The sequence below is a fragment of the Halichoeres trimaculatus genome, unplaced genomic scaffold, assembly GCF_033239565.1.
Source record: "Halichoeres trimaculatus isolate MK-OKI-2021-1 unplaced genomic scaffold, fHalTri1.1 fHalTri1_scaffold_9, whole genome shotgun sequence".
NCBI lineage: Eukaryota > Metazoa > Chordata > Actinopteri > Labriformes > Labridae > Halichoeres > Halichoeres trimaculatus.
Window position 1 is genome coordinate 21804726 of NW_027437188.1, and position 14296 is coordinate 21819021.

Genomic DNA, 14296 nt, shown 5'->3' on the forward strand with positions numbered 1-14296 from the left:
GGACTGGTCGCCAGCCAATCCCATTATGATCAGGAATATATCTAGACGGAAGACTTATCTCAAGATCACTAAGAAAGTCCTCCCACCCCCAGTCCTCCCAAGCCTTCTCATTATTGTATAAACAGGAAAATAAGGTGATAATGCACACAGCAGAGATACAAATGCAAGAAGGAAAACCTTTATTATAGGGAGGTGGAGAGGTCTTCACTCTCTTTTTATTAGTCCCCTGGGTAAATTTGTGCAATGTGGTTGCATAGAATGAGAGGTGTCAGTGTTCACTACAGGTGACCTGTAAGACAAAGCACAGGAAGCCCTCTCGTTGTTTTCTGAGGGGTTGTTGGGGGAGTTAGGTTTTGCCAGGGAACAAGCAACATGCTACCAGAGGTAGAGCGAAATGCTTTATTTTGTGCAACTTGCTGTCAAAGAAAATGCACCCGCCTCTAAAAATCAAAACAGTAAAAGTCAGGAATGCAAGAGGAAAGGATACACAAAATTCAATCAAAATTCACTGTAGGAAAACACATTGTAACACAGCATTTCTGTCAGCATGTTTTTTTTTTCCAGCACGCCCAGTATGAACTCCAGTTCCATAGAAGGGTCAGTTAATATAGAGGAGTTAAATGTCAGCGCCTGCTGTTTCACTGTCTTTCTGACAGCATCAACAACATCACAGGCGACTTGAAATCAAACAAAGGTCAGCTCTCTTTTCCGTTCTCTACACGAGTGTGAAGGAGAGGAAAAAATGAGAGCTGCAAAGAAAGAGAGCAGATCTCAGACTTGTTTAAGCCCAGCCTAGCAGTTCAATATCCATCAGATTTATGTCTCTGTTATTTTCCTCTCCTAAACAGTAAGTGATAAACTCAGTGAAGGACACAATAACAAAGATCTACCTTTTCACCTCCCTCTCCCTCTCTCTTTGTCTGTCCCACAGTCTCTCTTTCTCCCTCTCTCTCTGTCCCCATGCTATCAATCAGTCTTGTGGTGATTGCGGCTGGATTACAGGGCTTTTGCTGTCCGCTTCTGGCGATTAACGTCAGACCAAATAAAATACCCTTATATCCCTTCTCAGTGGCTGGTAAAGAAAGCAGGGCCACATGCACTCACACTCATATTCACACGTAACGGTATGCAGAGCACAAATGAACCTTGGTCTAAAATTCAATCACAGAGTTGGCGTCTTTGACTGCCACTCTACCCCTGACTTTGTGTGTTTGTTTAGTCGAGTCACAGAGGACAGCATTTCTTTTGGGCATCCTTGTGCATACATACACTCATTGGCCACTTTATTAGGGAAAACCGGATCAACTGCTTGTTAAAGCAAATTTCTAATCAGGCAATCACATGGCAGCAACTCAGTGCATTTAGACATGTAGACAAGGTCAAGATCTGCTGCAGTTCAAACTAAGCATCAGAATGGAGAAGAAGGGTGATTTAAGTGACTTTGATGATGGCATGGTTGTTGGCGCCAGACGGGCTGGTCTGAGTATCTTAGAAAGTGCTGATCTACATGAATTTTCACAAACAACCATCCCACGCTCTACCATGCCTGGTCTGATGAGTCTGGATTTCTGCTGCCACATTCGGATGGTAGGGTCAGAATTTGGCGTCAACAACATGAAAGCATGGATCCATCCTGCCTTGTATCAATGGTTCAGGCTGCTGGTGGTGGTGTAATGGTGTGGGAGATATTTTCTTGGCTCACTTTGGGCCCCTTAGTACCAATTGAACATGGTTTAAAGTCCACAGCCTACCTGAGTATTGTTGCTGACCATGTCCATCCCTTTATGAGCACAGTGTACCCATCTTCTGATGGCTACTTCCAGCAGGATAACGCACCATGTCATTAAGCTGGAATCATCTCAGACTGGTTTCTTCAACACGAGAATGAGCTCACTGTACTCAAATGGCCTTCACAGTCACCAGATCTCAATCCAATAGAGCACCTTTGGGGATTTGGTGGAACGAGAGATTAGCATCATATATGTACAGCTGACAAATCTGCAGCAACTCTGTGATGCTTTTATGTCAATATAGACCAAATTCTCTGAGGAATGTTTCCAGTACCTTGTTGAATCTATGCCACGAAGGATTAAGGCAGTTCTGAAGGCAAAAGGGGGTCCAACTCGGTACTAGCAAAGTGTAATAAAGTGGCTGGTGAGTGTACATGCATGTGAACTGAAAGAGTGGCAGCCATGATAGATTTGGACTGTAGCAAGTAAGGTAAGCAGCAGTACTGCAAAATACACACAACATCAGCGCACACACACACACACACACACACACACACACACACACACACACACACACACACACACACACACACACACACACACACACACACACACACACCACTGAGATGGCAAACCAGTGTCCCAGTGCTTGGTGTTTATCTTCCTCCACTTATGCACACAGAGACAGATGGTAGCAGCGGCCATTGGCACAGATCCTTATTCCCTCCCATACTAATATGATTTATCACCTGCTGCAGAGTCCTACCTTTGTGTGAATGTGTGTTTGTGGGAAGTTTGACCTGGTCTAGTGCCATCCTAACCTTATTTACAAACAAATGGATCACACTTGACAAAAATGTTAGGCTTTTAACTCCTGGAGGTAAAACTGGCAATACATCAAAGTGTGGTTTCACCTGCGTGTGAACCGAAACAATGAAAAAACTCAGTGAACGGTAATCAAACACGCTCTTTAAATCCTTGCTTACCTGTCATTTATCAATCCATATCATCCTCTTTTCTCTTAGTTTACCCCCAAATGTTTTTGAACATGACATAAACATTGAGCACAGAAACACAGACACAGCCTTCACTTCAATAAAATCAGCCTTTAATCAATATCTAGCTACATGTATTTAAATTCATCAAAATAATCCTGTGTGTGATGTTTCATGCTTAATCATTACATTACAATACATCCATATGCATTTATCCTCTTCGTGTACTTGTTGTACAGTCAATGTGCTCTGGAGCATATGTGTGGATATCTCAGGGTAGTAAGAGGACACTCAGTCGGTCTCTCTGTGCAGCTGCCTCCTCTTCCTTTTGTTCCTCGCTGACTCTGCCCCTGCAAGATCAAATCAACCAATCAGAGGCAGAACTTTGTACAACAGCAACACTTGAACACCAGCCTGTGATTATAGCACAGGTGTGCAAAGTCCTATGAAACTTACTTCATGTGCAGGCATTGTGCCTCTTAGTTACAGAAATAACATCACGATGAGATTGAAGCAGGTTTGTGTGTCGCCTGTTATCACATCCAAACCATTATATTCCTCAGTTTAAAGTTTGTGATTATTCAGAGCTTAAGCAAAAAGGCAACTGGACTTGGTTTTTGATGATTTTGTTTCAACTCTCACTGGTGGATGGTGCTATACAATTATGTCCAAATGTCAGTTGTCACCTATGGGGTCCGTAGCAGAATCGCAAACCTAGTTCCTGAGGGTTACATGATCCTCCCCAAGCCAACTGGGAGGGATCGTGGCATGCTGATTCTTGGAGCAGATACCTACTGACCACTGGGGCAGGGCGAAAGAATTGCTCACAGGTGCCACCAACCAAGCAACTAATATCAGCACCTGGGGGTACCAGAAGCTCAAAACAAGAGCCAATAGCAGCAGAATGAGCTATTTGGCATTGGCAGAGAAGATTTGGCAGATTTTTCATGTGTACTATCACAAATTCAGCACTTTTGCTCAACCTGCAAACTCATGTTCTTTACAGATGTGGCACCATTTAAAGGAAAATAAACAAGCTTTCCAGTGATTTAAGATTTATTGCAAAGAAGCATTGTTACAACAAGAAATAATCTGCCTTACTTTTTGTGCTAAGTTAAGATGGTTCACATGACATCTCTTTAAAACCATTCTCTATCGTCCAAATTTTGAACCTTGGTGTCCTCAAAGGACTGTCTCTTGTCTTTGAGATTTAGATGTACAGCTGAGTCCTGTGTCTTTGTTTTGGGTCATGCATCTGTAGACCTCTTTTTCAAATAGATTTATCCACATTTACAACTGGTTTCACAATGTGGTCATATTGTTTCTTATTATTTAGTAAATAATATCTTTTCTTGCAAAAAGTAGCCTATTTGTCCACAACTAATTGGACCTATTTGGGTCTGCTTCATAACAGGCCACAGTTTATGTCACCTTCAGCTAATATAAATCAGCAAATTCATGCCACTTTGTACCTGGGATTACAAAAATTCCACAAACTGTGCCGCATTTCTTGTGTGTATGTGCAAATATATATCCAGTCCTGAGTGTGGCTGTTAGCAAGAAAGTATCGGGCTACGTCGAGAACCAATTACACTGAAGGTTTCAGATATTCATCATTGTCAGGCAAAGGCCTGGAGGGGGAAATCTGTTGAGTGCTGTGTGTGAGTAGGCCCATGTGTGTCTTTGCATGTTTATCTGGATGTAAGCAGCAAAGTTAACAAACTTGACCAATGAGGTAAACCTCCCATGGTTGCAGGGAATGTGAAACACAACAATATTGTTGACTTGCAATTAATTACACACTGTCACTACTTGATTCATTGATCCTGCTACTGGGCATGTGTAATTCTCAGCAGAGATAATAAGGAAGCAGGGTAACTGAACTGTAAGCTTCTCATCCAGATACTTAGTAAATTATCTACAGTAACGTAAACCAGAAAGTCTACTTTTCATCTATTAACGTGATGCTGCACCACACCATGCACAATATGGAGGTTACATCAAAGGCAGCCAATAGATGGAGGTTTCACCAAAGCACAGTCTGACAGCTGAATGCTGTTGAGTCACAACAAAGACAGATGATGAATGGTTGTCAGGACATGTGGTAAACATAGACTAAGCTAAAACAGACCCACACAACAATGGGTGCATTGATACTGCATGTCACACACTGTTGCACAGGGCTCTCTGATTGTGTGGGTGTGCGTCAGAGTGCTCGTCTGATCTCTGGGATGACAGTCTTACACAGATGAAATATCTGGACCTCATTGCAGGTACAATCATTCAATAACTGGGTGAATAATATTACATGAACAAAGTCTTGTCAAATTTGAAGGTTTGAGGAAATGACTTGAGTAGTGATACAGATGTAGGATAAGGGAACATTCACATCTATGCCAAAAAAGTCTGACTAAGTGCGACTGTGTAGTCACTTGTGTGAGTGTGCGTATGTTTGTGAATGTCGAAGGATATAAGAAGCTGTTTTGGGAGCTCTCTGTGTAGTATGTGTTAATCCAGTTATTACACGTCTCAATGTGATATTCACAGTGCTCTGCTCAGCACAAGGCCTCTAGCGCAGATTATGCCCACTACACATACACACACACAAACACACACAGACACACACTTGCATTGCATCAACAGCTCACAAACATACATACCCACACACCAAGTTCCGGAAATGCAAGGAAAAATACATTGTCACACTTGCTCTCTGTTTCGCACGGTGGCACATTAAGGCCCTGATACCCAACATACTGTCAGAGGCAGTCGTTCTGCTGGCTAATGATCCATTACACACTCCATGTATGCGACAGAGAGCGGGATTGATGGAGCACAAAGAGGGAGGGATTACCCCCCATCGCGACCACTGGAATGGTGGAAGCAGAGGGGGCGAGAAAGCAATGGATTACATGCTGATCATGGTGAAAGGACAAAGATAGGAATAGGAGAACAGGAAGTTACAAGACTCCACAGGGGAGGTGTAATTTGTGTTTGAAAATATAATACTGGCTTGAATTTGAACAGTCTCCCTTTGAGTCCAAGCTTTTGGATTGTAACTGAATGCATTTCCACTAGGTTTGTGGTTAATTACATGTTTGTTCTTTTTGCTTGTTTTCATGTACACATAGTCTTAACAGCATTGCAAATGAGGGCAATAGCACTGTGTAGTTACACATCAGCTTGTTAAAAGACAGAGAAGACTGAGCAGGTCACCAGCCTATCACAGGTTGTTGACATGTTTTGTTTTTTTTCTTCAAAAATAGGAGAATTTGAAAAAAGAAAATCTGGTTTATAAACTTTAAGGAACAATTGGCTCTGATTGCTATGGTTATGTCAGTGCTTGGGTTCTTGGAGACAACCTTAACAATGAACTTGGAAACCTGTGCACCATTTATCTATTCATAATGAGCATAACTTAGTTTCATATATTGGCACAATTGGCACCACATTTACTCTTCTCCATTGTTCTGTATATTTTTTTCTTATCTTGAGTCTGAATTTCAAATATATGTTATGAATGGTCTTCATTATATCACGTCTGTCATCACCACAACACACCTACAGGAGTGGAAACTGCTGAGGTCAACAAGTACCTGGGCAATATTCAGTTCTGAAATGCAAAAAAAAACAGAAACCTCAGCAAAATTTTTTCTTTTTTCTCCAAAAATTTCTCATGAGACTTAAAAATTAGACTTAAAAACTGTTGGCTATGGCTGCCTTTTGCAGCAGCTCTCTCTTTTGTCCCTTTCTTTTAATTTTTTCGTCTCTTTTTCGTAATCTTTGTATTTGGAGTGGATCATTACTTTGTATGGCTCATTTGTTGGTCATGGACACCAAACTTTTTGTGGCTTCAGTGATATTTCTCCTATTTTTGCTCATGTGTTTGTCTGGAGGTCCTACATGTAACCGTGGCCAGTGTTTACATGTGAACTCAGCTGTTAGCAGTCTGTAGCATGTCAATGCTAACTAGTGTAAGGCCTGATGTCTTCCCACAAAGTGAGGAGAAGGAGGTGAGGAGGACGTGCTGGTTCTCAGGTGTGAGCTAAGAAGTGATGACATCGACCAGTCCCTCCATCCATCATTATTGGGAATGTAAGATCTATTTTCAATAAGATGGATGAGCTAGCTGTGCTAACCCAGCAACAGAGGGAATTCCAGAGGGCAGAGTAGCTTCATGCTATTCACAGACATGGCTAACGGAGCTAACATCAGACACCGACGCCAAATTGGAAGAACTTCACCTGCTGTGAGCAGACAGGATCTAGGAGACAGAGATGGAGCATGACTGAAGAAGCTCAGTCCTGGACCCTGTGGAGGTGGAGGCTGGCTGAACCGGAGAGTGATTGACAAGCTGTCATCATCTGTTTTCTTATGGACCTTATTGCTCTTTCTAACTTTTGCTTTCTTGATTGCTGCTGTGACTTCAATTTTCTTTTATTTGTTACAATGTCAGTAAAGTTCTATTCTCTTCTAAAATGAGTTACATTTACTTGATAGGTCCAAAAAAGGTCTTATTTTAAGAAATAAACACAAAATTACCTAAATTACTTAAAAGAGTTTTTAAAAAATCTTTAAATGGAGTAAGAAAAAAAATGTAAAGTTCTGTCAAATATGAATGATGTTTTAATACAAGACACTTAGAAATTACATTTTTTTAACCCCCATGGCAGTTATTTTTTTATTATGCTTTTTAAAACTTTACAAGCATTTCACATGATCACTTTGGTCTTTCGGTATCTTAAAATAAGACCTTTTTCTGAACTTGTATGGATAAGCCTCATATTGAGTCCAATGAGACAATTTTTACCAGTGAAAAGACATAAACACTTGCTCAGATTTGAGTTCTTGTGTTTTGACTGCTGCTTCTCTTGGATAAAGAGCTGAAGTTTTCCTCAAATCGTCATGCATCAAGTTTAATACTCATTTTTACTCAACACACCTGTTGATTTATTCTGCAGTCAAAACTTTAATTTAATTTTACCCTATAAACTACAGTGAGTTTTTTTTTTTGCTAAATTGCACTCAACAGTCTGCAGCTCATAGCTCAAAATTTAACAAGGAGATATGCCAAGCATAATTGTAGTTTAACAATGTGCAGCATGTCTCCGATTGGAACAGATGGAACTGATACCTGCTGCAGTCAGATGGCATTGAAGAGCCACCAGAGTAAAGGAAAGGTCGTCACTACAGGCTACTAACTGTCATTGATTACCGAGCTGGAAGGAAACACTCATTAATCTTTATCCAACCTCGGTGGAATAAATGCTGCAGCAGGAAACTGTTTTTCTCTCTGTGATTACATGTCAGCTGGTTACAAATATACACAATTAATGAGATTAAAAAAAGGAACAAAAGGGTTCTTGAGATCTAAGCGAGGTATGTAAACATGCTGTACACAGATATCAGAAGCTATCAATGGCCTAAAGAACATTTGATATGTTATGACTCCTGGCTCTGAGACTGCTATGCACCTTTGCAAAAAACAAGCCCAAGGAAAATATCAATTAACTAGAGTGACACTGACTTCTGAACCCTGCATGGACTTCTGTTCAACCTTGAGGATGGAGTTATGTAAACAGAGTGTGTGCCTTGAGAAACTATAGTTATCATGCAGGAGTATGTGCACACTACCCACCGTGTGATCAGATGATTTCCATGCTGGTCTTGACTTCTTGTGTTTCCCATGACAGGTGTTAGGTCATGCTTCCCTGTTTTGTAGTAGACATAGAGGATGGTTAGTCTCACAAACTTATTGACTCCATCTAGAGTAATTCATCAACATTATCATGATGAAAATCTTAGTGACTAACTTATGAGTGAACCCTTAGTCAGTGCTCTGAGCTCCTCTTCCAGACTATGGAGTGCATCAGAGTCCAGGTCAGGGTCTTCACAACCTGTCTTGTCCACATCACAGATCTCCAGGATCTCCTGGGCTGCATGGGACAATGGGTGCAATTCTGAACCAAAAGAGAGATGGGTGAGAGGACAGTCCCTGGATTTTGTCGCTGAAAGGTAGGTTGGTGTACGTCTCTGTGCTTGATTTAAACTTAACCTTGAATATCTTTTGTAATGGTTGATTTGAGTCCTCTTAGTTATGTCTGTGTACATGTCTTTAACTGTTATATTGTTTGAAAATTTCAATTAAATTGTTATTGAAAAAAAAAACATGAATATAAACTAAAGAGGGAAACGTTTTAAGATAATACAGCAATGGATGAAACTGACAGTGGATCTGTAAGGAGCCAGAACACTGTCAGTAAGATTTGGTATTGAAGATACGAGGAGTTCGCAAGAAGACAGGAGAAAGCGAGGCAACATTGGGAGGAGTACACAGCCCAGGACTTGGGAAAGGAGGGTGACAGACAGGAGAGCAGCGATCACAACAGTCAGTGGAATGAGTGGTGTCTCATCCCACTCCACTGCAAGCCACATCAAATTGAATCAGATTGAACATCCATTCCCACCTGCTCACTGTAAATTACACTGAGGCCCCTATTGAGAAGCTATGCTGGTGTACGTGTGTGAGTGTGTGAGAGTGTGTGTGTGTGTGAGAGTGTGTGTGTGTGTGAGAGTGTGTGTGTGTGTGGGACACTGATTCCTCATGCTGGGTGCTGTCTATCCAGCTCAAGTGTTAAGTCGTTCATTCTTTCAATCTTCCATTGTCTCTCTACTCCTTCATCCCTCCTCTCTTCGCTGTCTGTGTCGTGGCTCTGTCTTTCAGTCGGCAAAGAACCTCCACTTAGTGTTTCACAAGCACCTCTACTGTCAAACTAAACAGCATGGGAGCGATGTTGGCAGTAATTCAGTGCTGCTCACATGCGAGCTCTTACACATACACATAGTATTACAGTAAATTCATTTCAGCTTCAGAGCTGATAAAACATGGTATCACCAGATTTTCATTTGTGATAAAGTCTGATGCACTGTTTGACTTAAGTATAAAATGAGATCAAGATTAGAATCTTGTTTCTTTTAATTAACTTCTTCAAAGGGTTTTCAAGGAAGGTTATGTACAATCTCCCATCTTTTTGAAGCACTGTGTTTTTCTATCTTTATCTATAACATTTTTCCTCAGTGCCTACATGCATTGATCTGTACTTTACAAAAACTAAACCAAATGATGTAAGTCCCAACACACCGAGACGCTCAGAAGCACAGCTGTTTTGAGATGTTCATTAATGTCACAAGGGAGCCAAACAGACTTTTCTGCTGGAAAGGCCTCTTTAGAGTGTTTCCAGAAAGCACACTGGAGCAACACACCAACAAGACAACACACAGAGGTGCATCCAGTGTAGCAACTTCCTGAAAGATCTGTGCCATTGTCCTTTTGCAGAATTAAGAAATGTTAGAAAAAACATGTCAAGTACTTAAGCCCTTAAAGGGGCTGTGAAGACTATCAGAAAAAGCTAGTGATTTACTGAAGGACTCCATTTCTCATGAGCACAAGCATCCACTGTCCGCTTGAGCACAAGCAAATGAATGGGGATCAGATCTTTTTATCACTACTATACTTTGTTCCACTGAAACATAACAAGCATGCTTCATAAACTCAGTTTGTACCGTAGTTTGGTAGCCGTCTGTATTCAGCGCTACTCACAGCCTGCTGCCCTGAGATCCGTGATGTTAGCAAATCCTGGCTGTGTCTAGCAAGTGCTCATCTACCAACTCCAACCTCACCAAGCAGAGCAAAGGTAACCTTGTCTTCAATTTATCAATAGACACTCAAGGCCATAACATTAATTCAATGAATTATTTTCAGAAGAGGAAAATACAGATCCTGCTTCTCAATGCTCAACTTTGTTGGCCTGTGTAGTGTTGTCACAGGGAATTGTACCTGTCATATATATGAGTCCAGTCTAGGACAAATAAACCTTTTTTTATTTCTTGTTTCTTTATTGAAACACAGTTTACAGGGTGTGGATCTTTTTATAACTCATTCTTTCCAAAATTATTAAACTTAGGAGTTTCACTGACTGTAGCTATCTGCACAGACTTGAAAGGCCCATCCTTTTGCCTCATCCTACTTTGAACAGCTCGGCTGAGTTCAGCATTTTAAATATGGCTCCTGCATGAAAAGCTTCAAAACTTTGTACCAGAATCAGATGGGTGACGTCAAAGACACTGTGTCTATGGTACAAATATTTTATTAGACTCAATATGAGGCACATTCTCCTGACAAGTTTTTTGAAATGCAGAACACATGTCTTAATTCAAGAAACCTATGCAACCTATGTGGCTTATATTGAGTCTGATTAAAAAAAAGAGACACAAAGACTTGTTTGGATTTCAGTTTCTGTGGTGCAATAATGATACTTAAGTTTGAAGCTATCAGGTCGTTCAGTTTCAAGTGCAGTTGAGTTGAATACACCTCAGATGAATCAATCGACAGGAGGTCAACACTTGTTTCAGCACTCAAAAGCTTAGACCTTGACTTAAGACAATTCTCTGGATTTTTTGGGCCATTGTTGCTCATGTTGTGCCTGATAGAAGGTTTTATTGGAAATAAGACAACTATTTGCTTAGATTTCAATTTTGCAGTGTCTCAAATAATGGCTGAAAAAATAAAAGTTCCCATATCATGCAAAAATCACTTTATTAAGTCTTTTAGCGAAATTTGTGGGTGTTTGGCTTTCCTCCCAGCCCACAAAATGTGATGTTTAATGACAAAACCTGTACTGAGTAGTGCTTGTGAATGTAAAATCCTGACTTAAAACAAGCTGTTTGGATTTTGGGGATTTGCCAACTCCAGCGATTCCCTTTTTTGACCAATCAGGAGCAAGTCTGACCTGATTGGTCCACCAGAGCAGATACCCCTGCACCCCCTCCAGGCATACTCCCCTCTCTGCTGCTGGAGAGAAATCTATCCAGCAGTGAGGAGGAGAATGCTGAAGTTGAAGGGCCATCACTGCTCTGTTTTTTGCTGTAAACAGCCACATAGTTCCATCATGCAAAGGTTCCCATCTCAGAAGAAGACAAGTCTAAGTGGCTAGAGTTCATTTATCAAGGAAATGTGCCAGCTACACTTAGTAAAACTGTGCATGTGTGTGCTAGTCACTTCACTGCCAACTGCTTTTCCAACTGTGGACAGTACAACAGAGGGCTAGCGAATAGACCTGTCCTGAATCAAGGCACATTACCAACCATCTGCCAACAAACCTTGAACCCTGGGAATGTGAGTATTTTAAATGCTGTGTGCTGTGGAGCAGATGTAAGAGCTTTTCCTCCTGTGTCCCTCCTGTGTCCATGTTAGCTTCAGAATGCTAACTTCAGCTGCGGTTAGCCTGTTGTTTTAGCCTGTAATGTTACGGTGAGCGAGCTTTGCTGTTTTCTAAACATCATGCACTCGGAGCTTGTGGCACCGCTTTCAGTGACGTGGAAGAGCGGGGTGGTATCAGCGGTGGCTCATTTACATATGAAGGTCACGCCCACTAAATCAGACTGTTCTGAACAGAGGGGCTATGAGAGCCTGGAAACAATGCTGCTGTGCTTGATTTATTGGCTTTTTGGACCAAAACATGTTACTACCATTTCATGAAGACATCAATGATCCATATTACACTTAAGAAAAGGAGCATAATATGGGACCTTTAAATTATATATCTATATTGTCCATCGAGTTGGACTAATTTACAGATTGACTGCGCTTGAACAAAGTCATTCACAGTTCGTAAAAAATAAAGAGTAGCAGCGCAGGGCCCCAGATTATACATGAAATAAATTCTGTGTGTGTGTGTGTGTGTGTGTGTGTGTGTGTGTGTGTGTGTGTGTGTGTGTGTGTGTGTGTGTGTGTGTGTGTGTGTGTGTGTGTGTGTGTGTATGCACAGGCAGAAACCCATTACTGCAGTGTTTTTGAGATTGAAGTGAGGGAAGTGATGACAGGACACATTCCTGGAACAACTTCCAATCCTGGCTGCATATGTGCACCGTAAGGGTGTAGTTGTGCTTGTTTGTGTTTGATACAGATCTTTAAGAAACCTGCATACTCAGTGGATATGTGCAGAAAGAGAAGTATTAATTGTGTAAGAAATAGGGATCTAGGTGCATGACAGTAAATCAGTAGGAAATAGCACTGAGAGCAAGATAGGATTCACACAGGGTAGCACACACACATGCACACACACACACGCACACAGTTACCAGATGTTCCCAGTTCAGTTGCTGATATTTCTCCTCTCCTGGTGGGTGTGGTTGAGTGAATTTTAATTCCAGTTGGCTGCGTGTGGTTGTCCTTCATCAATCTGATAAGCAGGTGTTCCTCAGTGTGGGGAGTGAGGCTGCTGCTTGGCTCAAAATTGCCTGACCCTTAAAGAGCAAAAGAACATCAAACATACAGTATACCCCCCAAAATGTTTCAAAACACACACACAAAAAATGTGACTGCACTCCCACATGCTTTCATTTTCCTCTACCTGCTCTCAGATCTCGGTGGTTATCTGGTCACGAAAGAAAGAATATCTACAGAAACAGATCATGCATCGTCACGCCGCCATCAGTCAGATGTATAGCTAGCAAATGGAAACAGCAATGCATTCGCTTCACTGTCTTACTCAGACAGTGTGGTATTTTGTATAGAACAAATGCATGAAATAACTTTTTTGGGTTGTGATGGAGCTTTGATGCTTTTGATGCTTTTGATATAAAGTTGCTGTGTGAATTGGAACAGTTTATTCTTAAAGTTGTTTTTTAGTTTAGAGATGAAATGTCAAATAAGTGAGATCATTAAATGTAAGCGTTTCTGGTCAGTCTCTGTTTAATTTTCTGTTCTGCTTAGAGCTGTAAACTCCATTTGATAAAAATTAACAACTCATCATTTTTATAGCAGAAATACACAGGAGCCAGTCTCTTAATAAATAAATTGATTTTGTAAATTAGATTTGATCCATTGATTCATATTTTTATTCTGCAGCAGTGTCTGTACCAAACCAATATTGCTTACAAGCCTATTCAGCCAAACTCGACAGCTGCAATGCAGTTACTGCTGTTTTCTTCATTCTCTCCAGTGGTTAGCCAATCAATTAATACTATCGACTGGATGGAGAATCTACTAACTAGTCTAAATCAGCTGCAAATGAAAAGAGGAAAGGGAAGAGGGAGAGAGTTGACAAGCCTCTAAACTCACTGAAAGATAATGAAGAGGGTTGGAGTTGATTTGAAAAATTACAGCTAAAAGACAGAGGTCTTGGAAAAGAGGAATTCTGTCAAACTGTCTCTCTGTCCAGCTGCCTGAATCCCCCATCTTTCCATAACTCCCACTGGAGATTTGTGAGAGTGCAGCCTGTCTGTCAGTCCATCTGTCTCCCTCTCGTTTTGTTTGAATGGATGCACACGAGTCAGAATCTGCACACTAACAACCTCATTTTCAGAGTGACCAGGTGATGGAGAGGAAGAGCAGAAGGGGAAGAGAGGTGGAAAGGTGGAGCAGGAGACACATAAAACCTGTTGGATCTGAGCCCTGCTTGGAAAAAAAAACCAACTGGAGTAGACAGATGGAGGGATGGAGGGACATAAATGAATGTAGAGTGTTGTCAAGGTGATATTCCTCCTCTCTAACCTTTCTCTCTCATTAAC

At 41.2% G+C, this 14296-nt stretch overlaps 1 protein-coding gene across 3 annotated transcripts in view; it reads right to left on the bottom strand.

The window, feature by feature from the left end:
- Positions 1-2863: 2863 nt before the first annotated feature.
- Positions 2864-14296, bottom strand: part of zbbx (zinc finger, B-box domain containing) — a 56295-nt gene continuing 44862 nt past the window's right edge. For all 3 annotated transcript variants that reach the window (XR_012599078.1, XR_012599076.1, XR_012599077.1), the window contains exons 18-21: positions 12866-13030; positions 8539-8685; positions 8364-8436; positions 2864-3075 (exon numbers count right to left, since the gene is read on the bottom strand). The gene's annotated coding sequence lies outside the window, so the exon portion shown is untranslated. The remainder of the gene's footprint in view (positions 3076-8363; positions 8437-8538; positions 8686-12865; positions 13031-14296) is intronic.